The sequence below is a fragment of the Aegilops tauschii genome, chromosome 7, assembly GCF_002575655.3.
Source record: "Aegilops tauschii subsp. strangulata cultivar AL8/78 chromosome 7, Aet v6.0, whole genome shotgun sequence".
Lineage (NCBI taxonomy): Eukaryota > Viridiplantae > Streptophyta > Magnoliopsida > Poales > Poaceae > Aegilops > Aegilops tauschii.
Genome location: NC_053041.3, coordinates 371,268,197 through 371,279,194, shown reverse-complemented (window position 1 = coordinate 371,279,194; position 10,998 = coordinate 371,268,197).

The window sequence follows — 10,998 nt, the reverse complement described above, 5'->3', positions numbered from 1 at the left end:
TTGTATTGAGATCCAAACAGAGAGAACAAGCCATCTAGCTAATAACTATGGACCCGAAGGTCTGAGGTAAACTTCTCACACATCATCGGAGGGGCTATGGTGTCGATGTAGAAGCCCTCCGTGATCGATGCCCCCTCCGGCGGAGCTCCGGAACAGGCCCCAAGATGGGATCTCGTGGGTACGGAAGGTTGCGGTGGTGGAATTAGGATTTTGGCTCCGTATCTAATCGTTTGGGGGGTACGTAGGTATATATAGGAGGAAGAAGTACGTCGGTGGAGCAACATGGGGCCCACGAGGGTGGAGGGCGCGCCTGGGCGGGGGGTGGTGGTATGCGCGCCCCCTACCTCGTGGCTTCCCTGTTGGTTGCTTGACGTAGGGTCCAAGTCTCCTGGATCATGTTCGTTCCAAAAATCACGTTCCCGAAGGTTTCATTCCGTTTGGACTCCGTTTGATATTCTTTTTCTGCGAAACTCTGAAATAGGCAAAAAACAGCAATTCTGGGTTGGGCCTCCGGTTAATAGGTTAGTCCCAAAAATGATATAAAAGTGAATAATAAAGCCCAATAATGTCCAAAACAGAAGATAATATAGCATGGAGCAATCAAAAATTATAGATACGTTGGAGACGTATCACCCGGCCGGTCCCCGGACCCTGCAGCGGTTCTTCGTCACGAAGCACGAAGACATGTGGAAGCTGCTGTTCAAGACCCATAAGACGTGGCCTAAAACGACCGATGACCTTGGCCTCGACTGTACTCACGCAACGTCCCCCGTAAGTTTTTATGATAACTTTACTATTTGTAAATCCAAGGGGCATACTAAGCTTTCCATTCTTTCCATAGGGCTGGACGAAGAAGGCAGAGCGGATTTAGTGTCCGGCTCCGCTACCCGAAGACCCAGCCATCCCACTGTTAATGAGGATGCTAGTTCCGGCGCCATATCAGGCGCTGGAAAAGAGGGCCAAGAGGAAGGGCAAGGAGGCCAAAAGTGGCCTCCGCCGTAAAGGTGCTTCGGACATAGTGTCCGAAGACACCAAGACCCACTCCTCCCCTGACGAAGACGAAGGGGAGGAGGAAGAGAGTAATTCTCCCCTTAAGGGGGGAAAGAAGAAAAGTGGGGCTTCCGCGGATCTGGAGGCGGAGGTGTCCAAGAAAAAAGGGAGAATCTCCCTCACGGACGACTCCGAATCGGACGCCGATGAGTGGCGCCCCTGGCCGGATCGTAAGTACCCCAAAGGCACTCGTACTTATATATCCCTCTGGTTTTCCCCCTTGTGATTTTAATATACTGAATTATGTGCTGCAGTCCGGCTCGCGTCCTCCCCCGGCAATCCTCATCATCGGGGAATTCGCTGGATCCGAACGTGATGGATAGCGGGTTGCCTCCGCTGGCCTCCTCCCCCAAAGCTACGGACAATGCCGAAGTGTTGCCCCGAAGGACCATTCCGGGTTAGGGAGAGGTGCGGGAAGCCGTCGAGGTGGCACCAGAGGGAGATACCTCTGCTGCCGGAAACGTGGGGGCACCGACCCCCATGGAGACTGGCGACAGGGGCCATGCCCAATTCGGCCCCCAACCAAACATTATTCCGGAGACCCAAACGGCTCCGGAGTCAGGTAAGCAGCCTCCTTCGAAAGAAGGGGGGCACCAACTCCACCGCCGACCTCTGTCAATCCAGAGGCGCCGGATACTCTAGTGGAAGCACTTCGAAGCGCTTCCATTGTGGAGGAACACCATATCCTTATGGGTACGGTGGTTGAGAGCGTTCGGTCTGCTGAAAGCGGATTGAACGAGGCCTGTGCTAGCCTTCTAACAGGCTTTGAGGTATGTGATGTAATATTTTAGCTATGTACAAGGAATGCCTCTGTATAGATAGTAGCCCCTGAGACTCTGTTCGGCGTTCACGAAGAAAGGCCAGACAAAGGATCGAATAGTTTTCGAAGGAGGCTAACATATATGTCTATTTGAACAAACATGCTTTGATGCTAGCGGCAACCTCCCATGCTGCCGAAGTCTCCGAACTAAAGCGGAGGTTGGAGCGGGCTGATGAAGAGCTCATCTGTGCCAACAAACAACTGGAGGACAAGCAAGGTATGCAATACCTATTCATATCTGAAATGATATGAGTTGTTGTGTTATCTTGCTGATCGTGTTGGTATGATGCTCATAGGTGATGCGTCTGAGGTCGAAATCCTCAAGAACACGCTGGTCGAAGCCCAGAAGAAGGAGGAAGAGGAACGAGCTGCCTGCCAAAAACACGAATCAAGGGTGGAGGAAGTCCAGCAAGAGCTCAAGGACGCCATAAGTAAATGCGAGTCCTTGGAGCGCAAGGTTGCGGATCAAGATTCCGAACTTGCTAAGGCCCTCCAAAGTGCACAGGAGGCTCGGGCTGAGGCCCAAGGCGCCCTCCGGGAGATCCAAGAGGCGAAACAGATCGCAGCGGGTAAGGCCTTTAATATGCAGAGCAAAATTGTGAGGAGAAGGTACATCTTACTGACCCGGGTTTGGAGTTCTCTAGGAGCGCTTGCGGATCTGCCCCGGACTGTTGCTGATGCTGCGGAGTTCTTTCGAGCCGAAGAGGTGAGCACAACGGAGAAGCTGTTTTGGTTGCAATACCTTGCGCCAGAGCATCCAGTGTCCCTCAGCGATCAGCTGAAACAGCTGACCGAACTGCATAGGATGGCCGGATTGGCCATGAAGGATTTTATAATCCGTCTATGGCCTGCCGAACCCATACCCAGCAGTTACTTCGGGCTCGTGAAGCGGCCGGTTAATGCCTGCCCCCGACTTGATGCCGTAAAGCGGTCGGTCTGCATCGAAGGTTCGCGGATGGCCTTCGCCCGTGTCAAGGTGCAGTGGGCAAAGATGAACGTCGTCAAGCTCGCGACCGAGGGATCGCCCACAGGTAAAGAGCACCGCACGCCGGAGCGGTATTTCAATGATGTCCTGGAAGGACCCCGCATTGTAGAGGGCCAGTGTTCGAAGGACATCATTTTTGAATGAATGTATCTATGTTGTCCAATCATGTATTATGCAACAAGACTTATATATGATATGTTGCTTGCTTTATTTTAAAATGTTTCCTCCTGTGCAGCCGTTTACGATATATGAGAGTTGGCTTGTTGTTGGCTTCAGCCCCCACGTAGGTAGTACGGGGGTATTCGGGATAGCACATAAACACACTTGACCCAACGGCTTGGTCCATGAAGGAGGTGTTAGTGCGGCGAACCAGGCAATCGGTCTATGTGGCTTTATCGCTCTCACTTAGCCATAGGAGTTTTACAATGGGAGTGTGGGCGCAGCCCCTAGTATTGTTCGATTATCCGAACTTGGGTGCTATGGATGCCCGGCCGGGTGAAGGCCGACCTGTCGCATAATGCGGAAAAAATCGCAAGAGATTTATACTTAGTCACCGAATAGCTGACCAGCTCTCACCGCATCATGACAGTCAGTTTTGGGCTTTCTCTACTCAGGTGTTTGTCTAGATGTACCGGAAACACAATCGCAGTAGTTCTCCCTTTACTACCTTAGCCGAACAAGCGAAACGTAAGGCAGTAACCACAGGAGGCGGGCAACCCAACTATTGACCAAAGACATGATTCAGAGCCGATGCATATAATGCTATGTTCGGGACGCCGAATTGTACTATGTAAATGTTCGTACTTTATTTAGTATTTAAGAAATGTACGTGGCTCAATAGAGCCCCTGGCGATTTAAGTCGTACCAAGGTGTACATGACAATCGGACAAAAACAGGGAAATACAGATTAAGAGGTAGGCTAGTACCGCATAGGTTGGGCTAGAAACTGTTTCCATTATGGTCTGATTGATACGTCAAAACGTATTGGTACAAATAGTGCGGTAAGCAGCAATGCTATTTTACATGCCGAGCACAAGGGAAAGCTGTGTATGTGTCCTAAAAACGGACGAGGTGATCTTTAAAGACCCTTTAGGTACTTTGCCACACCTCTACGCTGCTTTTCTCCTTGGTGTATTGTCCTTCGAGAGGATCATCGATCGGTGTTTTCATGATAGGCCTCGAAAAGAGGCCTTGGTACCGTCGAAAAGGTGATGTGGGTTGTAAGGAACCTGGAAAAGTAAAAGGAAATATGAGTGTCCGGATAGGGTCTAGCCGTATTGTGGATTTTATCTTTATTATGCCTCCATCCTTTCCCATGGTATCTTTAGTGTGTAATTATGTACGAGTGGTACATATGCCACAATTTGGTAGGGGCTGAGATGGAGGCCGAATTGCTAATCGATCTCCTGACGAGCTGGACTGTCGTACTGTGGGGTAGTCTGGACTCGTTTGACAGTGTCCGGGGACTTGGCCGCGGATGTAATAGTTGGCTTGGTAAGGCCGCCCTGTACTTCCGCTGCCAAGGCTGCGGTGTGCTCCTCAGTACGGAGGGAGCGTTCCATGTTTCCATTGACTATTATAACACCGCGTGGTCCGGGCATCTTGAGTTTGAGATAGGAATAGTGTGGGACCGCATTGAAGCTAGCGAACGTGGTTCATCCGACAAGTGCGTGGTAGCCACTGTGGAAGGGGACGATGTCGAAGATCAAGTCTTCGCGTTGGAAGTTGTCCGGCGAACCGAAGACGACCTCCAATGTGATTGAGCCCATGCAGCGGGCCTCTACACCAGGTATTACTCCTTTAAAGGTAGTTTTGGTGGGCTTGATTCTTGACAGATCAATACCCATCTTGCGGACTGTGTCCTGATAGAGGAGCTTAAGGTTGCTGCCGCCGTCCATGAGGACTAGCGTAAGGTGGAATCCGTCAATGATTGGGTCGAGGACCAGTGCGGCCGAACCTCCGTGACGGATACTGGTTGGATGGTCCCTGCGATCAAAGGTGATCGGACAAGCCGACCATGGGTTGAATTTTGGGGCGACTGGCTCTATCGCATAGAAGTCCCTTAGTGTGCGCTTGCGCTCCCTCTTGGGGATATGGGTAACGTATATCATATTCACCGTTTTGACTTCAGGGGGAAATTTCTTCTGTCCCCCTATGTTCGGTGGACGAGGCTCCTCGTCGCCGTCCTCGCTGGGCGACCTTTCTCCTGATGTTCGGTATTTAATTTACCGTCCTGTTTCAAGACCAACAACTTCTGTTGGTATGATTGGCAGGCTTGTCGGGGGTGCCGTGAATCTGGCAGGGTCGATCGAGTATTCGGTCCAAGCTGGACGAGCCCTCTCTGTTTCTTTTGAATCGCTCCGCTGACCGGACATAGAGCCGCTAAATCCGGCGTTGACCGCCGTGTCTTCAGTATTGTCATTGTTGCTTCGGCGCTTGTGTTAGTTGCATGGGGGCCTGCCGTTGCTATTCCTGGCTTCGGAAGTGCCAAGTTCGCTTGTACTATTACTGCTACGAGCTAGCCAGCTGTCTTCGCCCGCGCAAAAGCGGGTCATGAGTGCTGTCAGGGCTGCCATGGACTTCGGCTTCTCTTGGCCGAGGTGTCGGGCGAGCCATTCGTCGCGAATGCTATGTTTAAAGGCCGCTAGGGCTTCGGCGTCTGGACAATCGACAATCTGATTCTTTTTAATGAGGAACCTAGTCCAAAATTTTCTGGCTGACTCTCCAGGCTGCTAGACAATATGACTGAGGTCATTAGCATCTGGAGGCCGGATATAGGTGCCTTGGAAGTTGTGTCTAAAGGCATCCACCAGGTCTTCCCAGCTTCCAATAGAGTTTTCTGGGAGGTTGTTTAACCAGTGTCGAGCTGGCCCCTTAAGTTTTAGGGGAAGGTATTTGATGGCATGTAGATCGTCACCACGAGCCATGTGAATGTGGAGAAGAAAATCTTCAATCCATACTGCGGGATCTGTTGTGTCATCATATGATTCAATGTTCACGGGTTTAAACCCTTCTGGGAACTGGTGCTCCATTACCTCATCAGTGAAGCATAGGGGGTGTGTGATGCCTCTGTATCGGGCCATGTCACGATGCAGTTCAAATGAAGTCCGCATGCGGTTTTCGGCCCGGGCATGGTTATGCTTGTCACGGCAGGCTTGATAGCCGTCTTCCCGCGCTGGGGCATGCCCCCGCGATCCGTAGATTGATCTGGTCTGACCTGCTCTATCCCCGAGCTGTTTTTTCTCTACTTTTATGGCGAGGTGGTGCGGGCTGGTGTTTGGTTTGAGTTGTCGTTCTGTCCCGGCCATGCGGTGGTCGGTCAGGTCCGTCAGCCGCGTTACGCGCGAGTGGTATGGGGCTCCAGCGCCTCATCGTCGAATTGGGGTAGCAGCTTATGCTTCGGGTAACTCCTTGTTGGGCGTTCGAGGCCGTATTCTTCGGCTGCCAGGACATTAGTCCATCTGTCTTTGAGCAGATCTTGGTCAGCTTGAAGCTGCTGCTGCTTCTTTTTTAGGCTTCTTGCAGTGGCTATTAGCCGGCGCTTAAAGCGCTCTTGTTCGAGGGGTTCCTCTGGTACGATAAAATCTTCATCGCCGAGGCTCACGTCGTCCTTGGAGAGTGGTAGATAGTTGCTATCCTCTGAGTCTTTGTTCCCTGCTTGCTCATCAGGGTCAACTTGCCCGTCCTCCCGATCATCCTGTTCGGATGTTGGTTCGATGGGGTCTTCTTAGTCTTCGGCGTTCTCCGGAGTATCATTGTCTCTGGTGCCGGTATTGCTGTCTTTTCCGCGACGCAATTTAGAGCGGCGCCGCTGACGTCGACGCTTTGGTGGTATCTCAGGAGGTTCATCCTTGACTGGATCCTTCTCATCATTGTCATCGCCTTCTTTAGGTGTGTCCACCATGTACACATCGTATGAGGAAGTGGCCGTCCAGCGTCTGGTGAACGGCGGGTTTTGGGCCTGCTCCTCTCCGGCATCATCGTCCATACCGTCGATGTCTTCGAAGGCGTAATCGAGCATGTTAGTTAGATCCTCGACAGTGGCTATGAAGCGGGAGGTGGGTGGGAAGTAAAACTCCCTATTTTCAGCCCCTAGTCTGGGCTGGGCACAATTTGGAAGCAGTTCCACTGTGATGGCGAGGAATCGCATTAAGTCCAAAGCCTCGTTTAAGAGCGAGGTTTGGACGGGGACAGAAGTCCCCTGGCCGAGCTCGCATGATGTGGACTTCGAGGGTTCGGAGCTAGTGTCTGGAGAAGAATCCGGCTTTGTGATGACTGCCGGTGACACTATTCTCTCCGGTTCTCCAATGTTGGGCTCTATAGCCGCAGAGAGTCCGGCGGGCTCTAGACTCCCGTCTTCGGACATGATGACGTGCTCCGGATCTAAGGCCGGAGCGGTGGTTGGGGCCGCAAACCCTTGGAAGATCAAGTCTCCTCGGATATCAGCGACATAGTTCAGATTGCCAAAACTGATCTAGTGGCCAGGGGCATAGCTGTCGATCTACTCTAGGTGGCCAACCGAGTTGGCACGCAGTGCGAAGCCGCCGAATACAAAGATCTGGCCGGGGAGAAAAATCTCCTTCACAGCAGCATTGTTGTAGATGATCGATGGAGCCATCGAGCCTTTCGATGACGGCACAGTGGAACTCTCAATGAAAGCACCAATGTCGGTGTCAAAACTGGCAGATCTCGGGTAGCGGGTCCCGAACTGTGTGTCTAAGGATCGAAGGTAACAGGAGATAGGGACACGATGTTTACCCAGGTTCGAGCCCCCTCGATGGAGGTAATACCCTACTTCCTGCTTGATTGACTTTGATTAGTATAGGGGTTACAAGAGTTGATCTACCTCGAGATCGTAATGGCTAAACCCTAGATGTCTAGCCTGTATGGTTGTTGTTGTCTCTATGGACTAAACCCTCCGGTTTATATAGACACCGGAGGGGCCTAGGGTTGTACAAAGTCAGTTTACAGAGAAAGGAATCTTCATATCTGAACGCCAAGCTTTCCATCCATGCAAAGGAGAGCCCATCCGGATGCGGGGGAAAGCCGTCTATCTTGTATCTTAGCGGCCCATTAGTCCGGCCCATGTCACATAGTCCGGACGCCCGAGGACCCCCTAATCCAGGACTCCCTCACCCATCACCCTGCTATGAAGCCCAGGACGTTGTTTAGTTGGTATGAGTGTTCGAGGGCCGTCTGAGAATGGAGGACTCTACGTCAATGATGAAAACATCATGATGTCATCAGCAAGGCCTGCATCTTCCGGACCTCAAGACTTCAAGACTCGATGACAAGAATTCAATACACACTACTGGGTGAAGGATGGATTTGATGGGTACCCTGGAGCAACCAGTGGATGGCTGGGGTGCATGGAGAAGTGCCATGACATCTTGCGGAAAGCTTCACCCAGACTCAAAGGGATGGAAGAATACTTCATGCCTGGAAGCTTACCTGTGCAACCGCAAGTCACTATGGGCTCTGGCTAGGTTGAGCCTAGTGGTGACTCTGGCTGGGACGGTACCAGCAGATGTAGAACTACGGTAGGTTTCGATTGGCACCGGACAGTGGTTAGAGGAACTCTTCAAAAGACCATGTTTTGATCATCCTGTTCTCAAATGATCTGAAGTGCGAGAGGGAGGGATCGAATCTTACGGGTAAAGTGTACAAACCTCAGCAAAGGGTTAAAACCTAATCGATTAGTCGTGTCCCCGGTTACGGACAATTTGAGCCTATGAAGTTGGATCTATCTTGGAACTCTCAACACCGGATCGAAAACTTAATTGTGGCCAACTTATGATGATGTGGGCTATGAGACATCGGTTGGTGGAACCATGTCATGATAGGAAACTCCGTAGTACAGACTCCGGTCATTTCCTTTGTTGTAGGGAAAACAAAACCAACTTTTATGTAAAATAAAAACTTAGACACTGAGCCACAAAGCCATATTGCATATAGAATAGTTTTATCATCTGCTTTCTCTTATTGTGATCTTGCCAGTACGTTCAATGTACTGACCTACATTGCTGCAATGTACCATGTTGCAGGATTTTCTACGACGAGTGAGTTTTGTTGTAGGGTTAGGGTCTACACTCAACTTGCCGATGGCATGGATGGGACTCCACACCCGATTGACTGCTTCCGCTGAGACTTATGAGATATATATTAGTTTAACGTTATTTATACATGTGATTGCACTTTGATATATACATTGATGTACTATGGTGCCAGCATACTGATCCAGGGATGGCACAGATACACAGCGGCTTGACCGTTTGAGGTCGGGTCGCTACAGAGATGGTATCATAGCACATGTTGACTGTAGGACGCGACCCTAGAAAAGAGCTTAGTAATATGAAGACCCTGACATGAACAAATTTTATACTGCTCTCGTAACCCTTGAAATTCTTTTACTAAACCTTTCTTATTTCAAATTTTAGATGGAGAGCTACATCCTAAATAAAAGAGAACACTACGAGAAGGTTCTTGGAGGCACATTCCTTGTGGAGCTAGTCAGACTGCTGAAGCTACCGATAACTGAGATCAAGGCAACTAAGAGGAAGTCAGGATCATGGGGAGTCAAGAATCAAGTTTTTGGACGCAAAGAAGACTGGAGACTTCAACTTTGGAACGATAAATGGTGACTGTGATATGGGCATAAACACTGCCGTCCATGATGCTGTTGCACGCTTATGCTATCGTCATCGTGCTGCACTATACCCACACTACTTTGGAAAGGTGGGATGGAAGAAGGTTGATGGATCTACTATCGCCCTGATGGATGCGTAGAAAATGAAGTTCTCCCCACTGTTGGTGTATAACCAGGATCTAGAACAATACATCAAGAATCTTTAGATGGACCTTTTGGAACCCTTGTTTGATCATGAAGCACTACAAGAAGATGTCGAGACTCATCGGTTGAAGGTAATGAAGATGGAGGAGGAAAATCTCAAGATCCCGAGGATGCATCAGGAACTAAAGGGCAGCAGGATCATGGCTCATGCCGAGGATGTTGAGATCCAGAAGCTCAAGGTCCAACTCCAGGATATATAGGGACATCACAAGAAACTCCGTGTCGACAAGGATAATCTAGAAGAAAAATTGGTGGGGATCAAGTCCGCACAAAAGAAGCCCATTGGAGACAATGATCAGGTCCCTGATAATTTAGCGTAGTAGTAGACCCACCATGAGAGAGAAGTAAAGATGAATGTTGTGCGATTAAAGTGTCTGACCATACCAACTTATGTGGGTGGCGATACTATAGTATTGATTGAATAAAGGAATGCTTGATTGATTGATCTTTTGTGTTTATTGAGTGGTTGGATACAAACATTATTCGTAGGTTTGTATTTACTTCATCCTCAAGAGACGTAAGTTATGGAAGAGCAACAGAAGGCCTTCATATGGGATAAGCATCAGGGATTGGAAACCCCCGGGCATTGAAGACCTGAAGAAATGGAAAGGTCGTAATGAAACCACAGTAAATCGGCCATTACAGATGGTAGAAATTCTAAGCTACGTATTGTTTGTTGATTATTTGCATGGGTATCCTTCTCTCTCTTATCTCACCCCAAAACCCTTGGACTCAATAGATGATGAATGAAGATGGACTTGTATTCTGTGGACTGATGACTCAGTTGGAGGCAGAACTATTGATTCAAAACATGGAGGATCAATTCAGGAAAAAATTGATTGCAAGGAAATATGAGGTCCAACACGCTCTTCGGTACTTTACAAGAAGTGCTGCAACATGGTGGAAAATGCATCAAGCCGTGCAAGGATGTAACAGAGAAAAAACTTGGGAGGAATTCAAGAAAACTCTGTTAAGATCCTGTCTCATCCAGAAGCACTGTGACAACCCGAAGAAGAAACGTTGTGCCTGAAAGATTTGCGGAGAAATAGGGCACACCCAGGAGGAACACAACGATGGATGCCCTCATTGTGAAGAAAATCACCAAGCCGAGGAATGCCCGACTGGCGGGTTACTTGTTTCCTATGTGAAGGAAATACGCTCAGTGTCGCATTTACTCCAAGGTACGGGAAATTACCAAGCAGCAGAAAGAAACCCTCAGGAAAAGTTTAGAAGAACCTGTGAGGAAGGAAGCTGTTGAAGACCCTGAAGAGGAAGGCCTAGTCAGATTTTACT